Source organism: Gopherus flavomarginatus, chromosome 9 (assembly GCF_025201925.1).
Source record: "Gopherus flavomarginatus isolate rGopFla2 chromosome 9, rGopFla2.mat.asm, whole genome shotgun sequence".
In the NCBI taxonomy this organism is placed as follows: Eukaryota; Metazoa; Chordata; order Testudines; family Testudinidae; genus Gopherus; species Gopherus flavomarginatus.
This window is the reverse complement of record NC_066625.1, coordinates 40,049,598-40,072,064: the sequence shown is the minus strand read 5'-3', so window position 1 is coordinate 40,072,064 and position 22,467 is coordinate 40,049,598. Positions and strand designations below refer to the sequence as shown.

The window sequence follows — 22,467 nt, the reverse complement described above, 5'->3', positions numbered from 1 at the left end:
CTGGAAGATTACTGTGATTCAAACTCCTTGAATCTTAAAACAGAGAGGAAAATTCACCTTCCCCCCTCCTTCTCTCTCCCCCTCCCAGACTATCCCTGAGAGAGAAAGTAACCCTAACACAGAGAGAAAGTTAACCTTTCTCTCCCCCTTCCCTCCTTTCTCCCCACCAATTCCCTGGTGGATCCAGGCCCAGTCCCCTGGGGTCTTACCAGAATAAAAAAAAATAAAGTTCTTAAACAAGAAAAGCTTTTAATTAAAGAAAGAAAAAACAGTAAAAATTATCTTTGTAAATTTAAGATGGAATATGTTACAGGGTCTTTCAGCTATAGACACTGGGAATACCTTCCCAGCCTAAGTATACAAGTACAAATTAAAATCCTTTTAGCAACATACAAATTTGAACTCCTTCCAGCCAAATACACATTTGCAAATAAAGAAAACAAACATAAGCCTAACTCGCTTTATCTACCTAGCTCTCACTATTTTGAACTTATAAGAGCCTGTATCGGAGAGATTGGAGAGAAACCTGGTTGCACATCTGGTCCCTCTGAGCCCCCAAAGTGAACAACAACCAAAATCTAACAGCACACACAAAAACTTCCCTCCTTCAAGTTTTGAAAGTATCCTGTCCCCTGGTTGGTCCTCTGGTCAGGTGACAGCCTGGCTCACTGATCTTGTTAACCCTTTACAGGCAAAAGAGATATGAAGTACTTCTGTTCCATTAACTCTTAACTATCCATTTATGACAGATACAAATTAGAAAGCAAGGGAGGAGGTTGGAGTAAGACATGCACAAAAACCTCAGCCCAGGTATAAAAATACACGCTAGGGCCCCAGATCTTCAGCCAGTGTAAAGCCACTGATGTCAATTGATCTGGCCCCACATGGTCCAGTAATAGGAGTGGGCAGCATGCTCTATTAGCACATAGCTCATGGCCTTAGGTTATCATCTGGAATTCTATCTCAGAGAACGTTCCCCACGGCCAGGTGAGATGAAAGGATCCCGGTGCAGTTTCTGTTAGGGAAACAAAATATGTTTGCTTTGACAGTAGAGTTCTGTACCAGTGTGATGCCGCTGGGGGTGAGAGGGGAGCGGGGCCTGCTGCATCTTCCTGTCTCTGCCTCTCACTGAATAGATTTGTAATAGGCTACAGGGCTCTCATTTCAAGAGATGAATAATTTAGAGGTGGTATTTAAAGATTCAGTAGAGTTTTTCCAGACTCTTCAAACTGGTATAATTTATTTATTTTTAAAGGATTTTCTTTCTGCTTTGCCACTCTTAGTTCCTCATCCTTAGGTTCCTTCAGGCTCCAGTTCTTTTGTTCTGCTTCCTTGAGCTGTTTTTTTTTGTTTGTTTGTTTTTAGGTTTGTTTGGCTGTGCCAGCAGAGGTGTGTCTGGCGGGATTGACTGCCATTCATTTCCCCACTGGCATTTCTTCCCCCACACTATGAACTTTCCATGCATTTGGTCAAATTATATTACCTAGGCACAGGACCGGCGCTAGTGTTTTTAGCGCCCTAGGTGCACGGCCACTTCGCCGCCCTGCTGCCACAGCCGTGCCTGCGGGAGATCCACCGGAGCCGCGGGAGCAGCGGACTGTCCACAGAAATGCCTGCGGCAGCTCCACTGGAGCCGCAGGACCAGGGGACCCTCCGCAGGCACGACTGCGGCAGGTCCACCGGAGCCGCCTGCCACCCCCCCCCGGCAAAATGCCGCCCCCCAATAATCCTGGCACCCTAGGTGATTGCCTAGGCTGCCTAAATGGAAGCGCCGGCCCTGCCTAGGCAGGGAAGGCAACATTAACTCAGCTATGCATACCACCCCAAATACATGGCAGAATCAGGCCCTAGATACATGCATCTTGTCTCAGGTTCAGCTGCTTAGATATATCTCATTGAATCTTGTCAGTTCCGAGCCATGTAGCTGTTCGGTGTGTGAAAGCTGCCCATCTGTCTTGCCGATTTCTAATCACCATGTGATCTGTTGGGGAGGAGGAGAATGCCAGCCATATGGGCTGGGTGACGGGCAGTGTTGAGGCGTGATGCACCCCCAGAGCAGCCACTCCTTGGCCATTTTGCCATGTGCCTCTTGGGCTGGCACAGTCAGAAGTGTCGCACTTGAAAGGAGCAGAGGGTTTGATTGCTGCACATTCCAAAGCTTGCTGGGGAGTCCGGGGTGCCTCTGTCTGCATCTGTCACAATGCCATCTAGTGGCGAATAGTAGCATTCCACAGCCCAGCTGAGAAACCTAACCAAAGACATTTCACCTTCTTATACTATGGTGATTGTTGCTCTATAAATAGCAAGGAGAGACTTGGAGAGGAATGGGCCTGGGCTTCCAAAAATGCAGGGCCTGATGAGGGCTTTTTAAGCCACTGGATGGAGTGAGAAGGGGCTGCCCAGGTACCTGGAGGAACTCTTGCTGACTCAGCCAGAATTCCAGCTGGGTCTGTCAGGCAAAGCACACTGGAGCTGCAGTTTTGCCATCCTTTGGAAGGGGGCAGCGTGCATTCTCATGTGGTCTCGTGGGGTGGGAACAGAGGCGTACCCTTTCTTGTCTCTTTCTGGACACAGACTAGCTTTGACAGCACTAGCCTTGTACAGTGCCTTCACTTCTCTCAGTTTGATTGTGGCTAGCCCACAAGGGAGGGGAAAGGTGGCCTTGTGCCTTCTCTGTACCCCATCTGTACCATGCAGGACCAGCCATGATCAGCACGTGGGTGACAGGAACATCCCACAGTTCACAGCATCAGTTCAAGCTTTTCTTTCGCTTGCATGGTGTGTTTGCATGGGGGGAGAGGGACAGTTGATGGCATATCAGTTTCTTGTATCCAGTCAGGGGAGCTGAAAAAAGATTCCAGCACCATCAGTTTGTTCCTCCTGCCAAGCAACTGGGAAGCCCCCTTCTGGTGCTAGCCTGAGCTGGGCCTCGGCAACGAAAGAACACTGCCATCAGAGCCTGCAAAGTGGCTTTCTGTTGTGTGCTGATGATTTGGGGCCATATGCACCCTCCCCTGTGTCCGATTGCCCAGAAAGGGAGCACTGAGCTGCCTGCCACAAGGCCTGGGCTGGGCCACCACTGGACCAGGTACCCTTTGCCACAGTAGCTGAGTCACAGCATTCACTGGAACAGGATTCCACCCAAGTTCAAGGACTTGCCCATCAGTACTTGTCCCCAGCCATCCACTGCACCAGCCTGTGTCCCTGCAGTGCTGCTCCCTTCAGCTACTGCCCATGGCCATGCAACATAGAGGATATTATGATACTACTTGGGCACCTTCTCTCTCGGTGCACTCAGGGCCACTGGGGAGGGGGGGCAAGTGGGGCAATTTGCCCCAAGCCCCATAGGGGCCCCCCTGAGAATTCTCCGGCCCTGGCCCCACCTCTGCCTTCCCCCATCCCCCAGTGCCTCAGCGCACCGTTCCAGAAACAGCCCTGGACAGAGCTAAAGCAGCGTGGCTCCAGCGGGGCCTGAGCTCCACCCCCCCTCAGAGCCACATGGTAAGGGGGCAGGGCTGCGAGCTCTGGTCCTCCTGGAGCCATGCTGCTGCTGCTCTGTCCAGTGGCCAGGGCAGCTCCTGGATGCGACTCGCTGAGGCTCCGAGAGAGAGGAGAGGCGGCGGTAACCCAATAGTGGCCCTGGACAGAGCTAAAGCGGCATGGCTCCAGCAGGACCTGAACCCCTCCCCGCTCGGAGTTGCATGGTAAGGGGGTGTGGCTGCGAGCTCCGGGCCAACCGGCAGGAGCTTAGGCCCAGCTGGAGCCAGTCCGCTGCAGTGCTGTCCAGGGCCTCTCCTGGACACAGTGTGCTGAGGCTCCGGGAGAGGGGGGAGGCGAGGGTAAGCAGCATGGCTGGGGCGGTTGGATAAGGGGCAGGGAGTCCTGGGAACAGTCAGGGGACAGGGAGGGAGCAGAGGTTCTGGGGGGGCATTCCGGGGGTCTGTCAGGACTCGGTGGGGGGGTCGATAGGGGTCAGGGCAGTCAGGGGACAGGGAACAGGGGGGGTTGGGGGGGGTCCCAGGGTGGTGCTTGTGGAGGGGGTTTCAGGGGGGTGGTGAGGGGACAAGGAGCAGGATGGGTTGGGGATTCTGAGGGGGGCAGTCGGGGGCAGGAAGTGGATGGGGGTCGGATAGGGGGCAGAGCCAGGCTGTTTGGGGAGGCACAGCCTTCCCTACCCTAAAGCTCATTCAACAGTTTGAGGCTTGCAGACAGCTATTTAATACAAAAAGCCAAGCTGTTATCTTTTCCATGGGGGAGGGATCACATGAGAAGAGCAATATCCTACACCACTTACCTCCTTCCCAACCCTACCAAGAGAGACCCCCCTCTCCTGCGTTCCCCGAGGCTCCAGAGGGGTTAATTCAGTGATTCTCAAACTTTTGTCCTGGTGACCCCTTTCACATAACAAACCTCTGAGTGTGACCCCCCCCTTATAAATTAAAAACACTTTTAAAATATATTTAACACTATTATAAATGCTGGAGGCAAAGCAGGGTTTGAAGTGGAGGCTGACAGCTCCTGACCCCCAGTAATAAGCTCGTGACCCCCTGAGGGCATCCTGACCCCCAATTTAAGAACCCCTGGGTTAATTTAATTTTAGCACCCTGTGCCCATTCACATGCATGTGCTATTTTGAGCATTTCAGTTTTCACAACATAGGCTCATCCCAGATTCTGGAACAAGTTCAAATGCTCAGTATGTGCATAAGCTATACGAAAGACAAACCCACAGTAACTGTCTCCAGTTTGTGAGGGACCCCATGGAGTCAGTCTCTAGGAAACAGATACATTCATGGAGGTTAAGTCCATTAATGGCTATTAGCCAGGATGGGGGGAACGAATGGTGTCCCTAGCCTCTGTTTGTCAGAGGGTGGAGATGGATGGCAGGAGAGAGATCACTTAATCATTACCTGTTAGGTTCATTCCCTCTGGGGCACTTGGCATTGTCCATTGTCGGTAGACAGCATACTAGGCTAGATGGACCTTTGGTCTGACCCAGTATGGCTGTTCTTATGTTCCAAGCTAAATGAACCCAAAGTTATGGAGACAGATGTGAGTCAAGGAAGCCAGCAGAGTATCAGAAACCTGGAAAAATCTCTGACTGGATGGGCTCAGGCATTTGGTCACCAAGCTGAGATGGTTCAAAAGTTTTGGATTTCTTTTAAGCAGAATATTTTTATTGTTTCTTTAAACAAACACAGCAAGCAGCAAATATTTGGCCACACACTTCTGAAACCCCAAACCATGTTCAGGTCTTGGCAGACTAATTTCAGCCTTTCAATTAAAAAAACCACAACAAATTTTGAAGGAAAGCAGACATTGTCCATGATTTTTTTCTGCTTTTAAAAACCCCTAGTTTTTGATGCAAAAAAAGTTTTGATGGAAATATTTGTCCAACCCTTTTAACGAGCTTTAGTGCCTTTTAGCACTAGCTGATGCTGAGAACCAGTGATACCTTGTAAAGGTGACTTTGAAAAGAAGTTTTCTCAAAACTGGGTTTGTGCCAAGATGCAGAAGGTTTTTAAATGTTTATTTTTCCCAGGGCTGCGGGGTGGGGGGGAGGAGGCAAGTGGGGCAATTTGCCTCGGGCTCTGCAGGGGCCCTCACGAGAATATAGTATTCTATAGTATTGCAACTTTTTTTTATGGAAGGAGCCCCTGAAATTGGTTTGCCCCAGACCCCCTGAATTCTCTGGATGGCCCTGGGTGCAGCTGACTCCCCTCCACATCACACAGCAGAGGGAAGCAAACAATACATAGCTTGTGTGATGGGTTCCCCCCAGGGTGCCACCTGGAATTGGGGTACTACTGAATCCCCCTGACCCACCAGCCTGGGCTTCCTCTCACACTGTGCTGCTGTGAGAAGCAGCAAAGCCCTCCAGCCTGCACTTCCACCAGCATTCACACAGGTAGAGACACACCCAGCTCTCTAACCACCAGCTTCCCAGCCGAGGACCCCAGAGTAGTACCGTCCTGCCCTGGTCAAATCTAGCTGCCGGTTTTACACCCAGTCTGTCTCTCTCTCAATGTGAAGAGAACAATGCACACTTGTGGTAACCAAGCAGAGATTTTCCCCAATCACTCCAGTCAAAGCTCACTGCTTTGGATTAGAACATAAAATAAGTTTATTAACTAGAAAAAGATAGCTTGTAAGTGATTATAAGTGATGGCAAACAGATCAAAGCAGATCACCTAGCAAATGAACAAAAATGCAAACTAAGTTTAATATACTGAATAGATTGGATATGAATTAGTGAATTCTCACCCTGAGAAATGATACAAGCAAACTGCAGATTCTTAAGGGGCAAGCTGCACTTGCTTTAAAGCTTGGAATCCCCAGGTCTTTCATACACAGGCTAAAAATCCCTTTGGCCTGGGTCTAGCATTTCCCCCAGTTCAGTCTTTGTTCCTCAGATGTTTCCAGGAGTCTTCTTGTGTGGGAAATGAAGAATACCAGAGGATATTACTCCTTGCCTTATATAGCTTTAGCATATGACTGGAACCCTTTATTTCAAAACTTGGTTCCCAGACTGGTTTGTGGAAAAATACTGACATCCTGAGATAGAGTCCAGAATCATGTAGCCTGGTCACATGTCCTTGGAGAGTCATAGAAGCCATTACTTACAGGCTTCTGGAGTGTTCTCAGGAAGGCTCTCTAGGTGGGAAATAAGCTTCTCCTCAGGCCTATTATTTTTCCTAATGGCCCATTGCCCTTCCCAACCAGCTAGCTAGACTGAAAGCATCTTTTGTAGAGGGCATTACCGAGGTGTAACTACATTTGAAGTACACGCACATAGTCAATATTTATAACTTCAGATACAAAAATGATACATGCACACAAATAGGATAATCATATTCAGAAAATCATAACTTTTCCAATGACATCTCACATGACCTGTTCTGCATAAAATGCATCATAATTATGATCTAAACATATCATCATAATATCACTATGAAAAATATGGGGTGCAGTGTCACAGCCTGTACTCTAGCAGGGACAGATTGGGAGCCTCTGGAGACCGTGTCTCAAACTTTGTAAGTCACAAATCAAATGGCCTAAGGAGTCATCATGTACTCCACTCTTGGGGGCTGTTAATCCGGATCCCACTGTCTGGTGCAGAAGGAACCTGTAATCCGGAGAGGCCCTAGTTCAGTTGGGTGCAGGAGTGGCTACCGATCAGGAATAAGTTGATGCGTGAGCGTGAGGAGGAGATCACACAGGTCAAAGGGTCAGGTATCTGGGCATGTTTGAATGTTCCACTGCAAGATCTAATTGCAGTTGAGAGAGGACATTTGTATAGCTTTATTGAGAGGTATTCCTCCATCAAATTACTCTCTTTCATTTTGAATTAGCATCTGTCCTGTTCTACACTGCATGTGCATTCCAGTATAGCTATTCCAGAAGCGCCCCCTAGTGTATTCCAACAGAAGGGGTTTTTCTGCGGTGTAGTAACACTACCTTCCTGAATGACATTAGTTATGCCAGAAGCACTCTGCTGTCGGTATAGCTATATCTTCACTTGGGGTTGGCCAGCATAGCTCTGGTAGCTACAGGGGTGATTTTGTCACCCCTCTGACTGACATAGATATGCCAGCAAAATTTTCTAGTTCAGACCTACCCTACCTCTAAAAACTCAAGATTATCATTCTCCACCTTGTCATCATCTCCCAACACTCCAGCAAGCATATCAGGGAACTAGCTAGGCCAAATTCTGGTCTTATTGACACCCCCTGTGCAGCCCCAGTTATGCCACACAAGAAGAATAGTGGGCAACGTATGGCCTTGTGGGTTTTGAACACGTCAGGTCAGATCAGTGAGCATCAGTCAAATACAGTGAAGAGCTAAGATGTTCATAGGCTCTCTGCCTTCTTTGGGTATCCAATGGACCAGGCCAGCTCTCTCACTCTCCACCAGGTGGGATTCATCTCCATGAAGGGGGTGATTTCCATGTGATCTCAGTGCTGGATGAATGAGGAGTGGGATCTCCAGCACATCCATCATACAGGGTTAAGCGGATTAATAAAGAAAGCCCATAAATCAGCTAATGTGAATCCGGCAGATATTTATGGCCTTGTTTCACTTCTCAAAGGGATTAAGTGTTGGGCAATTTATTTCCCTCCCCCCGGCAATGATTAACCAAGAGCAAAAGGCCCTGAGTTGAGCTCAGAGCCAAGAAGGATTTAAAGAGATTGGACAGCAGACCAGACCCAAAGAGCTCCTAGAGAAGGCACTATTTTCCAAACCATGTTGTAGCTGGACGGCCCAGGCTATGTGGCACAAAGTTGCCACTGATGGTGAACTACCAGAGCTCTGGCCAGGGCCGCTGCAACCATTAGGCAGACTAGGCAGACACCTAGGGTGCCAAGTGGTTGGGGGTGCCAAAAAGCAGTGCCTCCCCATTTTTTTTTAAACAGTGGCACACAAGGCTGCTCCCTGCCTCCTGGCCCCAGAGGGGCCGCCCGCAGTGCGGCCAGTCCCTCTCCCTGGGGAGCAGCCGGCAGCAGAGTGGGGGAGGGGAGGGTCTAGCACTAGCAGCTGTGCCTTCTTCCCCATGCTGCAGGCCAAACTGGGCTCGCTGTCACCCCCAGGGCTCTCAGCAGCGGCGGCAGCAGCAGGCTTGAGTGCGGGGTGGGGGCTGGCTTCCTGTGCCGCCATTGAGAGCCTCAGGGTCGGCAGGGAGCCTGTCTCGGCCCGTGGTGCAGGGAAGAAGGTGCAGCTGCACTCTGCTCTTTGGGCAGAGAAGTTGGGTGTCTACTCTGCCTGCAAGGTACCTAGCTGGGCCGCAGGAGCCGCATGGGCCCGCGGAGCGCCAGGTGGTGGGTATGTCCAGTACCTGGCCTGGGGAATGGTGTATGTGGGATCAACTCGGGCACTCCTCCCCCAGCCAGCACCACCCCCTCCAACATCCACCGACCAGCTACCTTCTCTCCTGTGCACCCCCCGCCCCAACAACCCACCCTGTCCTGCCACTTTTGCCTCTGGAAAACCTCCACCTGGCAACTCCCCGAGCCAGCCATGGTCACCATCACCCCTGCATCAACCTCGGGACCCCCCCTCGCACCCCCACCGCCTGCCATCTCCCTCCTGCCCACTCCTCCCTTGTGCAAACCACTCCCTGCCACCTTCAGCCCCCTGCAACAACCCTGGGCACAGACACACCGCTGCCTGCCAGCCCCTTGTAACAACCCCTTTCTGCTCACATCTCCCTTGTGCCACACCCTCCCTGCCACTGCACCCCCTGCAACAAGCTCTTTTTGCCTCTGTGCAATCTCTTCCCTGTCACTACACTCCTGCTCCCTCCACCTCTTGGCCACCTCCACGCCCTGCAACAATCCCGTGCACCTGCCTCTCTGCCATGTTCACCCCCTGGAAAAGCCCCCATATGACCCCCCTCTTTGCAGCCCCCCCGTGCCCCCGCACTTGTGAACATCTGGGCCCCTGGGGGAAACTTGGCCATAGGAAGGTGGGGGCTGGACATCGGAGGGGGGCACAAGGTGGAAGTTTCGCCTAGGGTGCAAAATATCCTTGCACCGGCCCTGGCTCTGGCAGACCAATATTGAGAAGGCCCCAAAAAGCTGGAATAGTTTCTTAAACTTTTCAGGTGAGTTCTATATTGGCCTGGGAACCATTCTGAGAGGGTTTAATGATGTACTGGAAGTGTAGTGTCACTCTGCTGACTCAGGCTGGCTACCGGACTCAGTGCAGACATTAAGGTCGCAGGACATTAAGGCCTAAGCAGAGGTGAAAGTAAGCCGGTATGCCCCAATACGGCATACTGGCAAGAGCTGGTGCGCCGTACCATGGCGGATTGGCTTCCTCTGGCAGCAATTTAAAGGGCTTGGGGCTCCCAGCAGCGGCTGGAGCCCCGGGCCCTTTAAATTGCCACCAGAGACCTGCTGCCAGATCCCTGGGGAAGTGGCGGTGGGGTTCGGGCAGCAATTTAAAGGACCCAGGGCGCCTGCTGCAGCTACCGCCCCGGGGCCTTTAAATCATCCCCGGAACCCTGGGGTAGCAGCATCGGGGATCCGGTGGCTACTTAAAGGATCCAGGGCTGCGGCAGCCACTACCACTCCAGCCCTTAAAATAGCTGCCGGAGCCCTGCCGCCACCTCCCCAGGGCTCCGACTGCAGGGCTCCTGGGACAATTTAAAGGGCTCAGAGTGGTAGCGGCAGCCGAAGCCCCGGGCCCCTTAAATCACTACCCGAGCCCCCAGCTGCTACTGCTACCCCAGGGCTCTGGCAGCATGGCTGGGGTGGTGATTTAAAGGGCTTGGGGCTCCCGCTGCTGCTACCCTCCAGGGCCCTTTAAATAGCCACCCTAGCCCCGCTGCTGGAGCCCTGGGGTAGCAGTGGCAGGGCTCTGGTGATGATTTAAAGGGCCAGGGGTTCCCAGCCACCTCTGCAGCTGGTAGCTCTGGGGGTGATTTAAAGGTCCTAGGGCTCCCAGCTGCTGCTATCACAGCCCCAGCCCAGGCCCTTTAAATCCTGATTTAAAGTGCCCAGGGATTTAAAGGCCCTGCCTCTTCCAGTAGAGGCCAAGCCTCTTCTGGTTGAGGCTCCGCCCCCTCCTCAGGACTCCTTTAAGTTACTTTCTCCCCTGGACCTAAGGGTCCGAGTCAGTGGTGGTTCTCTGGTTAGCAGGGTACCTAGGCCTAGTGACCATAGTCTCTGAGGAGTACCCCAGGCTGGGGGATAGGCAGGCCTAGCAGCCAGAGTCAATGAGGAGTCCCCGGGCCATGGGGCAGGCAGGCCTAGCGGCCAGAGTCAAGGAGGCATCCCTGATTCACAGGGTAGTGGGCCGTTCCCTGGGGGAGGGTGGAAGCCTGGGTCCTCCCCACTCCACCAGATCCCAGCCAGGGCCCTATTAGTGACAGAGGGTTTTGCCACTGAGGTCAGCAGGGATCCAACCGCAACACACTGCCTCTGTCCGGGATTATGGCTAGTCCCCACCAGGCTAGTTCCTACCATGGTTCTGGTGGCAGTAGTTGGGGCATCTTCAGGTTGCTCAGCTGGGGCTCTTCCCGGCATCTCCCGGCATCTCCTTCTGGGTATCAGCGGGCCTCTGGGCATTGGCTGTGGCTTCAGCACTTTGGGCTTCCATGGAATGGGTTGGTAGATGCTCCCCAGCGAGACCGAGGAGGCTATGTCCTTCCCCTCCAGCAGTCAGCCCCAATTGAACTGGGCTGTCTGCCTTTACAGAGCCACTGCATCTGGAACACGCCCAGTAGGGCCATGGAGGCATGGCTTCCTCAGCCACCTAGGAAGAGTTAACCCCTTCCTGTCCAGTGCGGGGTGAGTATACCCTGTCACAGTGCAACTCCCCTGAAATCTTAGATTCCTAAATTTGGAAGGGACTGTGGTGCTCATCTAGGGACTGTGGTGATCATCTACTCTCACCTAAGAGTGGGGGGCCAAGACATAAAAAGCTCCAAGGGCTAGGAGTCAAAGTTAAATAAATTAAACTTTGAAATAAGGTGCATTTTCTTGGAAACAGAGTCTTTAAGCATGGCAGCACCTTACAGATATGGTGATGGATTCACCATGGCTTGGAGTTTTTAGAATGAGATTAGATCTCTTTCTAGCAGACATGCTTTAATCGAGCTTCTGGGAGAAATTCTACAATTTATGTCCTTGAGGGGTGGGGGACAGGTTAGACTTGCTCATCATAATGGTCTCTTCTGGCCGTAGCCTATGAATCCATATCACTGGCCAAAGAACCCTTACCTAATAATTTCTGCATCAAGCCCATCACTTCTGTTTGAGCTACAGGCTCTCTTCTAGAAGGATCCACTCTTGACTTAAAGACTGCATGTGATGGAAAATCTACCACACCCCCAAGTGAATGGTCTGACAGCTAGTTACTATCACCCTTAAAACATGGTGCCTTATATCTCATCTGACTTTGTCCACTTCAGCTTCTAAACCTTAGCTCTCATTACTCCTTTTTCTGCTAAATTAAAAAGCCATCTGCTATCAGATATCTCTTCCCATATAGGCACTTGTAGAACATGATCAAATCAGTACTCTACCATCAGCAATTGGTCTCTCACTGTATCACAGGTTTTCCAGAGCTTGAATCATTCTTGTAGTTCTTTTCTGAACTGTCCTTTCAATAAACTAAATCAACAAGTGTTTGCATCAGGGATGAATTTGGCCTCATCCTGTCCACTTTTGCAGGGCCTGTAAATCCCTCTGCAATCCTAATCCCATTAATATAGTAATAATTGGAGATATACCTATCTCCTAGAACTGGAAGGGACCTCAAAAGGTCATTGAGTCCAGCCCCCTGCCTTCACTAGTAGGACCAAGTACTGATTTTGCCCCAGAGTCCTAAGTGTCCCCTCAAGAATTGAACTCACAACCCTGAGTTTAACATGTCAATGCTCAGCCCATGTCTGCCTGAAGGCTAGGTATTGATGAGCTTCAATTTTCAAGTGTCTTTTGCTGGTTCCCTATTGAAGTGTCACTTTGGAGACAGGCTCCCAGGCAAGGGCAGTGAGAAGGGGTTGAGAGGGCAGAACTCAAACCACAGTGAGACACTGCTTCCTTGGGAGAAGTGGGGACTTATTTTCTTGGACACAGATCCACAGAGATGGCCAAGAAGAGAAACCTGGGAGCAGCAGCATTCAGGGGATGACTCGTGGCTGTTTCAAGCAGGATCTCACAGACAGAGGGGGTGCAGGGTGGGGACACAGAGACACCCTACTCCATGGCTTCAGATACAGAGTTAATGTGCTGCCCAGAGCAGCTCTTCAGCAGATATCTGCCTTCATGTTATCAGCACTCTCCTGAAGACGGCCCACTCCTGCAGCCCTGCCTTCAGCAAAACAACTCCCATGAGAGAGGCCCACAGGATCAGACCCTTGGCACCTAGACTGCAAGAGAACACCATGATAGCCTGGCACTGAGGGAGACCTGCTGCCCTTGGGGGGCAAGAGGAGCCTGGAGAGCTGCACAGGTGCCTTAAGATCCTAAGGATTTCCCTGTGGATCTCAGAACATAGGCAGGACTGAGGTTGGAGAGCCATGCCCTGCGCTGCCCAGCTAGCCTAATAACTTTACACATGGGAGGGTACAGTTCATCCCGCAGCTGGTGGTGTCCTATGGAATGAAAGGTGACATGTAAACATAATCATTCTTATTGTTCAACACTGAATCAGGCCTCCCATGATCCTCGGTGCTTCTTAATGATACTACACTCTTTATGTATTCAGCACGGCACTGCTAGCTGTACAGTATTAATCATACCTAGCTCTTGTAATATTTTTAACCAGTAGATCTCATCATCTTTTCAAATGCAGTCAGCATCATCATCCTCATTTTACAAGTGGGGAAATTAAGGCATAGAGTGGCAAAGTGACTCACTCAAGGTCACTCAGCAGGCAAGGAGCAGACCTGACAATAGAAGCCAGGTCTGAGTCCTAGACTAGAGCTATAGCCACTAGATCACACTGCAGTACTAGCTCCTTGGAGTGGTGTCATGACAGTATCTGTGGCTCTTACTCTCAAATGGTGGAGTTAGGTGTCTTGGCTGCTCTTAGGGGTTGGCCTCTTCAGGAGCAGAGGAGAGGTAAAGCGAGAGGACTAGGTTCTCTGTGGCTGGTGTTAATGGATGAAATTCCACTGAAGTCAGTGGTGCTGCACTCATTTGCCTCAGCTGAGGCTCTATCCCAGAGAGCTTACTGGCTGGGCTGGGTGGGGGAACCATAGTCTGAGCAATGCTTTGTCCTCCATAAACATCAGTGGGGAAATCACGGCAGTTTTGTCATTGACTTCCGTGGATTTAACCCCAAAAGTTTTACTTTCTTTGGGTCATTCAGGGGCATGTGAGCAATGTGTTGGTTGGTTTTCAGTCTAGCTTCCAGGCACCCATATTACAAACACCCTGCCACAGTTGGTCCCCTTGTTGGCAATATCCACAGAAGGATCAAAGAGAACAGTCCATGGAGATTGAATTCTCCTTTGAGTTCAGGTGAGACCCCTCCAGGAAACACATATGCAGGATGGCACAGTTTGTGCTGTGCAGTCGCTGAATAGAAAGTTGGCTAGATCGTCGGGCTCAATAGGTAGTGATCAACGGCTTGATGTCTAGTTGGCAGCCAGTATCAAGCGGAGTGCCCCAGGGGTCGGTCTTGGGCCTGGTTTTGTTCAACATCTTCATTATGATCTGGATAATGGGATGGATTGCACCCTCAGCAAATTCATGGATGACACTAAATTGGGGGGAGAAGAAGCTGGAGGGTAGGGATAGAGTCCATAGTGACCTAGACAAACTGGAGGATTGGGCCAAAAGAAATCTGATGAGGTTCAATAAGGACAAGTGCAGAGTCCTCCACTTAGGATGGAAGAGTCCCAAGCACTGCTACAGGCTGGGATCCAACTGGCTAAGTAGCAGTTCTGCAGAAAAGGATCTGGGGATTACAGTGGACGAGAAGCTGAATATGAGTCAACAGTGTGCCCTTGTTGCCAAGAAGGCTAACAGCATATTGGGCTGCATTACTAGAAGCGTTGCCAGCAGATCGAGGGAAGTGATTATTCCCTTCTTTTCAGCATTGGTAAGGCCATATATGGAGTACTGTGGGCCCCCACCTACAGAAAGGATGTGGACACATTGGAGAGAGTCCACCAGAGGGCAATGAAAATGATTAGGGGGGTGGGGTACATGACTTATGAGAAGAGGTTGAGGGAACTGGGCTTATTTAGTCTGCAGAAAAGAAGAGTGAGGGGGGGATTTGATAGCAGCTGTCAACTACCTGAAGAGAGGTTCCAAAGAGGATAGAGCTCAGCTGTTCTCAGTGGTGACAAATGACAGAACAAGGACCAATGGTCTCAAGCTGCAGTGGGAGAGGTTGGATATTAGAAAAAACTATTTCACTAGGAGAGTGGTGAAGCACTGGAATGGATTACCTAGGAAGGTGGTAGAATCTCCATCCTGAGAGGTTTGTAAGGTCCATCTTGACAAAGCCAGGGCTGGGATTATTTAGTTGGGGTTGGTCCTACTTTGAGCAGGGGGTTGGGCAAGATGACTTCCTGAGGTCTCTTCCAACCCTAGTCTCCTATGATTCTATGAATATCTTCAACCTCTAGGCACCTCCCGACAGTCTGAACCCCCAAAGACACACAATGAGGTTTCCTACTGACAAAATAAATCCACCTCCAAGAGGGGCGGTAGCTTTGTCGGTGGGAGAGTGTCTCCCACTGACATAGCACTGTCCACATCGGCACTTTTCATCACTAAAACTTTTGTTGGTCAAGGATGTGTTTTTTTCACACCCCTGAGTGACAAAAGTTTTAATAAGGAATGTGCAATGTAGACATAGCCTTAGTTGCTTCATAGTTAATAAATCCTGGCTTTACCAGTAACTTTGTGAGCCAAGAAGACCTTTTCTAGTGCTAATTAACCAGCAAACGAGCCTTGTTGGTGTCTGTTGTTTTTGCATTTTAATTAACAAGCCCAAATTATTTTGCGCTGATTAGGAGAATCAGCCAAGCAGGTTGGATCAGCTGAGCCACAGCCACCCTCTCCTCAGCTAGAACGAGCTAAGGCTGGTTGGCATGGTGGAAGTAAATTGAATGGCTCGGGGGTGAGATGTCGCACATTTTCAGTTCATTAGCCAGCGTAGTGCTGTGACATTAGTGCTGCTGAATGCAGTTGTTCTATTGACTGATTCACACTCTCTGATTGAATGGAGGAGGGAGTTTTGTCAGTAAATAAAGTCCATAAATAAGCAAACATTTAAAATATATGGACACAGAGCCATCAATAAATTGCCTGTGGTGTGTGGGGGTGAGGAGATCACTACATGCCTGTAAACTGGATGATGGGAGGGGACAGTGGATTTTTATACCTCTTTGGGCAACGATTTCCCAAATGCTGGGAGAGCCAAATGCTTAGTGAGCTCTTTGAAAATATAGGCGTAAATTCTGAAACACAATTAACAACTTTTGGACATTAAGTCATTGAGATCCAGTATAGAGGTCTCAAAATGGAGCTATGTGTTCTGCTAGCTGGACCTTTAAGTAACTATGCTGGTGCTTTCAGTACTGCCTTATTTCCAGCTATCCCAAGGCTATTGCAAGTCTTGCAATAGTTGTTTTTTCTTAAAGCTTCAATTCCTGGAGTCATGTGATTGTTGATTTTCCTTTTAAAAGAACATTTCTAGCAGAGAAAAGCTTGAAAATGCGACCCCCTTGAAGGCTCTCACACAAGGATGATGATGTTTAAGCCAGCCTCATGACTCTTTAAGTCAGTCTCAAGGATTTTTTTTATTTTAGCGCCAAAGTCACGATATTTTAACACTTGTGGCTGGCAAAACTGATGTTCCATAATGACAAAATGTTATTGGGCCCTCCTGTATGGGGGCAGGAGGTAGGTGTCCTTGTTAATCACAGTGTTTTGGACACCTGCTGTGCCTCTCATTCTAAGAAATCAAAGCACTGTGCAAGCACTAATTGACAAGACATACACCACTCCTGTGACTGGGCGCTCACAGAAGGGGAAATTGTGAAATACAGAGAGATTAAGTGTCTTGCCCAAACTCATATAGCTGGTCAGTGACAGATATCCCTAGCTCTCTGTCCTCTGTTCTAACCACTGGATGTCCCTCTCTCTTCCATGCCAATGGCACTCCAGATTCTGATCTGTTAGTTACATTAGTGTAAATCCAGAGTTACTGTGAATTTACACAAGTAAAACAGAGATCAGAGTTTGGCCTACTGGATCTGAAAGCTTCACAGCTCAGACTAAAGCCATCATGGCCTGAAACCATGAGTAGATGAATTCTTGTGCCTGCACAGAGCCACTGCAGGATCAGGGCCCAAGCCAGCATGTCAGCAGGCCAGGTTCACGAATGGATGGCCATTGACTCCAAAGGGAAGGGAAAGGCCTCCCAGGCTCAGATACTTCAGTGATGAGCCTATTTACGGTAGCGATTGGAATTCTAGGTAAGTGAGAGAGATTCATTACTCAGTTAATTAATAAAGGTGCCCTTGTGGCTAAAGCACAGGATTGGCAGTCAGTTGATCTGTGTTTCCCATTCCTGACTCTACTACTGATTCACTGAGGGTATGTCTACACAGCAAAGAAAAATCCACCACTTGCCCATGCCAGCCAACTCAGGCTGTTTCATTGCTGTGTAGACCTCTGGGCTCGGGCTGGATCCTGGGCTTTAGGACGCTGTGCAGTGGGAAGGTCCCAGAGGTGAAGCTCCCGCCCGAGTTCGTTAGCATGGGCCAGCTGCAGGTATCTAGTTGCTATGTAGGCATACCCTGCATGACCTTGGGCTGATAACATATCTTCTCTGTGCCTTTGTTTCCCTATCTGCAAAATAGGGATAGTACTTTCCTACCTCCCAAGGGAGTTTATTACTGTCTGTAAAGTGCTTGGAGATCCTCATATGGAAGGCATTATGGAAGGGCAAAGTGTTAGCATTAATATTCCAGAACTGAGAAGGCTGATTCTTAAGACCAACATATGTAAACATGAAGTGATGAGTTTAATATATTAGCTGTATGATTTAAACAGTAGTTAACGTAGATTGGAAAGCTTTGAATCCCATGTATGTTTCCTTTCCCCTCATTCTTAACTATAAGGCAGATCTGGAGAAAAGCAGGACCTTCTAAGATGTCACCTGATCCTGCTGTTCATTTCCCTCAGCCTTCTTCTCTGGTTATTGTGACACAACAAGCACAATCATGAGGTCTTAGTCCTAAGACTTTGCTTTCATCTGGAGGAAGAAGCAGCAGGACAGGACCTCCCAAGGAGCCCACATCCTTTGTTGATCCTTCAAACCTCTCTAGCAAAGAAAGAAGAGAGATCTCAGACTGTCAAAATTTTTCAGCCAAATTGTTTTTCCATAGTTTTCTTTTTCACATTTCCTGCACAGAAGCAGGTGATCTTATACAGTGTAACAAATTGAAAGATTAGCAGGAATGTGTTCCACTGCCCCTTATTGGATGGAATCAGAACTTCTCAACTCCCTATCACTGCCTCCTATTGGATGGAATCAGAACTTCTGTGCTGCCAAAAGATTTACTGCTACAGAACAAATGCATGTGTATGTGAAGCCTTATTCCATGGCTGTGTGGGCATAGTAGAAAAATCTCCTGTAAGCCCTGGGTATTTGTTAGAGATGGCCCCAAACCAGAACCTGAGACCTAAATCTCCAACTCCACCCTCATTTGGGCATGGGGGAAGCTGTAATTGAGTGCACAGATCTGAACCACTACAGTTTTATTTCCCAGGTCAGATCCAAAACCAAAAGGACTTTATTTGTCATTTGGATGCAGCTCAAGATAGTGGAAATCTTTCAAGAGGAGCTGATTTCATAATATCTCCACCATTCAAGGTGTCAGAATTCTTGGGAGACTTCTGCAATTTTGGAGCTGAAACTGAGATGTATGTGCCACTGAATCCAAACCTGAATTTTAACCACAGTCCCACCCTAGGCTTCATTCACATTTACATACCAGCTTCTCAGGCCCAGGCTAGGACTTATGTATCATGCAACAATTGCCTTCTGCCATCCTGATTTGAAAATCCCTGAAAGGGTGCAGGTCCCTTTTCCTTCTGGCATTGGCCAAGAAGTCATGAGCCAGTCACTCTGTACCTTCCAGAATCTTATGGAATAAGTATCAGAGTGGTAGCCGTGTTAGTCTATATTAGCAAAAACAACGAGGAGTACTTGTGGCACCCTAGAGACTAACAAATTTATTTGGACATAAGCTTTCATGGGCTAAAACCCACTTCATCAGATGCATGGAGTGGAAAATACAGTAGGAAGATATATATTGTGACAAAGTTCTTCTTCTACTTTGGTGGGTCCTGCACTTATTGGCGGATTTGCTTGCTTCACAGATTCACCGTGTGAGTCGGGAAACAGCCCAGAGACCTTTCCCTCTGTTAGAAGCTAAAGCCCAGGTCAATTCCTCCTGTGTTTGATCAGGAGTTGGGAAGTTTGGGGGGAACCCGGGACCACCCTCTATTCTGGGTTCCAGCCCAGGACCCTGTGGACTGCAGCTGTCTGGAGTGTCTCCTGGTACAGTTGCGCTACAGCTACAACTCCCTGGGCTACTTCCCTATGGCCTCCTCCCAACACCTCCTTTGTCCTCACCACCGGACCTTCCTCCTGATATCTGATAACACTCGTACTTCTCAGTCCTCCAGCAGTATGCCTTCCCTTTCTCAGCTCCTAGCGTCTCTTTCTCCCAGCTCCTCGCATGTACTTCCTCTCCTCTGGCTCCCTTTGGCCTGACTGGAGTGAGCCCTTTTATAGCATCAGAGGGGCCTTAATTAGAGTCAGGTGCTTAACAGCCTCACTTGATTCTTAGCGGGTTAATTGGAGTCAGGTGTTCTCATTAGCCTGAAGCAGCCCCTGCTTTGGTCACTCAGGGAACAGAAAACTGCTTATCCAGTGGCCAGTATATCTCCCTTCTACTACTATGCTATTCCCAAATGGCCTGGGTCTATCACATATCCCTCCCCCCTGCTCAATACTAAGGGATTAGGCAGCTTGGGACACCAGACAGTGTACATGTAATAAGCCATCATCATTGCCGTGGCGACTCCCTGCTCTGTGCTGTATGCGGAACTGGAAAGGTTGGAAGGGTAAGAACCATCTAGTTACCCTTGTGTTCTTTTCCTTGTTCTGTTGCATCCATTGAAGAGGGGCATGTTTGGTCACGAGGACAAATCTGCACCCCAGCAGGTGGTAACGCAATGTTTCCATGGCCCATTTTATGGCAAGGCACTCTCTCTCTACCACTGCATATTTTTGTTCCTTCGGAAGGAGTTTCCTGCCGAGGTAGAGAATTGGGTGTTCCTCTTCCCCAACCATCTGCGACAGGACAGCCCCTAACCCCACCTCAGATGCATCTGTCTGAAGGATTAATTCCTTGGTGAAATCCAGGGCTATCAATACAGGGTTACTGCAGAGGGCAGTCCGTAGGTCTGCGAATGCCCTCTCTGCTGTGTCGGACCCTCTGACTGGATTTGGACCACGGGCCTTCACTAAGTGCATTAGGGGACTTGCCCTTGTGGCAAAATGGGGGATGAAATGCCGGTAATACCCCACCACCCCTAGGAATGCTCAGACTTGCTTCTTACTACTTGGTCGTGGCCAATTTTGGAAGGCCTCTAACTTGTTCAGTTGAGGTTTTACCAGACCTTTTCCTACCACATAGCCAAGATATTTGGCCTCCGTGAACCCCACAGCACACTTAACAGGGTTTTCTGTAAGGCCAGCTCGCCTGAAGGTATCAAGCGGGTTCCCCAGTCTGAGGTATGAATCACCATGTCATCCAAGTAGGCCACAGCATAGCTGGAATAGGGGCGTAGTAACTTGTCCATGAAGTGCTGAAAGGTAGCTGGGGCTCCCTGTAGTCCAAAAGGAAGGACCGTATACTGAAAAGGACCCTCTGGTGTAGAGAACGCCATCTTCTCTTTTACATCTTCGGCTAGGGGAATCTGCCAATACCCCTTTGTCAAATCTAGGGTCATTAAATACTGGGCATTCCCCAGACGGTCCACTAATTCGTCTATGCGGTGTATAAGGTAGGCATCAAACTAGGATATCTCATTTAGTCAACGGAAGTCATTGCAGAACCTCGTGGTGCCATCAGGTTTGAGCACCAACACTATTGGGCTGGATCACTGACTATGAGATTCTTCAATGATCCCCATCTTCAGCATTTTCCTGACTTCCGCTTTTATTTCCTCCCTTTTGGCTGCTGGCACCCGGTAGGGCCTCATTGTTACTCTGGCCCTGGGGTTCGTGACGATGTGGTGATATGTCCCAGTTGTGCGACCAGTATTTAATGACCCAGCTTTGTTGAGAATATGTCTTGATAATGGGCGATCATCTCAGTTACCTCTTTCTTCTGGGCTGTTGTTAGATCGGGAGACACCCTCACCTGTTCAGGGTTTTTGTTCCCTGGGTGCTGGTCTTCCCGAACCTCTGTGCACACCTCTCAGGTATGCCAGGGTTTCAGAAGGTTGATATGATATATCTGCTCTAGTTTTCAAAGTCCTGCTTGTCGCACCTTGTAATTTACTTCCCCTACGGGTTCATCTATTTCATAGGGCCTTTGCCACTGGGCCAACAGCTTACTTTCGGCTGTGGGTACCAGTACCATTACTCGGTCACTGGTCTGAAACTGATGAACCTTGGCTTGATGGTTCTGGTAGGCTTGCTGGGCCTCTTGGGCCTTCTCTAGGTGCTCCCTCACTATGGGAGTGACCCGGGCTATCCAGTCCCTCATCTGTAGCACATGCTCTGTTATGTTCTTCCCCTCACTGGGTTCCTCCTCCCAAATTTCCTTGGCTATGTCCAGGATGCCTCGGCGGTTGCGCCCATATAACAGCTCAAAGGAGGAGAATCCAGTTGAGGCCTGAGGTACCTCCCAGATAGCGAACATAAGGTAAGGAAGTAGGGTGTCCCAGTCCTTCCCGTCCCGACTTACCACCTTCCTTATCATAGCCTTGAGGGTTCGGTTAAACCTTTGTACCAACTCATCAGTCTGTGGATGACAGACTGAAGTTCTCAGGGTATGTATATGGAGCAGCATACAGAGGTCCTTCATTAGCTTCGACATAAATGGGGTTCCTTGGTCTGGTTAATATCTCCTTTGGTAGCCCCACTCGGGCAAAGATCCCCACCAGTTCTTTGGCTATCGATTTAGAGGCTGTGTTCTGCAGGTGGACAACTTCTGGGTAGGAAGTAGCATAGTCCAAAACAACAAGTATATATTGGCAGCCCCGAGCTGTCTTCTCCAGGGGTCCCACTAAGTCCATCGCTATTCGTTCGAAGGGGACCTCTATGATGGGAAGAGGTACTAAGGGTGCCCTCAAGTGGGGATGGGGACTGTGCAGCTGACACTCTGGGCAGGATGCACAGTACCTCCACACTTCTTCATGTACTCCGGGCCAGAAGAACCATCATAGGACCCATGCCAGGGTCTTGTCTACCCCCAAATGCCTCCCCAAAAGATGACTTTGGGCAAGACTTAATACAGTGTTCTGGTGTTTTTGAGGTACTAGGATCTGCTGTACTTTCTGCCCTGTGCTGATGCAAGAGATCCTTCTTCATAATGAAGTAGGGTCCTGGTCTCTGAGTTGTCCCTTCCACGGGGACCCCATCTATTTCACTCACCTCCTTCCTGATATCATACCTTGGGTCCAGGGGCGGCAGGTTACATGGGCTCAAGGTGCTCGAGCACCAGGAATATTCAGGGCTGAGGGCTGTGCTCCACCAATATTTGGAGCTGGGTTTCTCCCCTGGCCCTGCCTGGAGCAGGCCCTGCCCCTCCCCCCGCCTCGGAGCTTCCCTGCCTGAATTAAAACAAATAGCCTGTGCCTCTCTCCCTTTCTTGTGCTGCTGGCTGTTTCTGCCTAAGGCTATAGAGATCAGCGACCGGCAGCCTGTTGGAGCACCTCAGAAGGGGGAGGGGGAGAGGGAGAGAGGAGGGGAAGAA

The 22,467-nt window shown here is 49.6% G+C and overlaps 1 protein-coding gene across 1 annotated transcript in view; it reads left to right on the top strand.

The window, feature by feature from the left end:
• Positions 1–22,467, top strand: part of CCDC33 (coiled-coil domain containing 33) — a 334,851-nt gene that overhangs the window by 236,465 nt on the left and 75,919 nt on the right. The window lies entirely within an intron of this gene.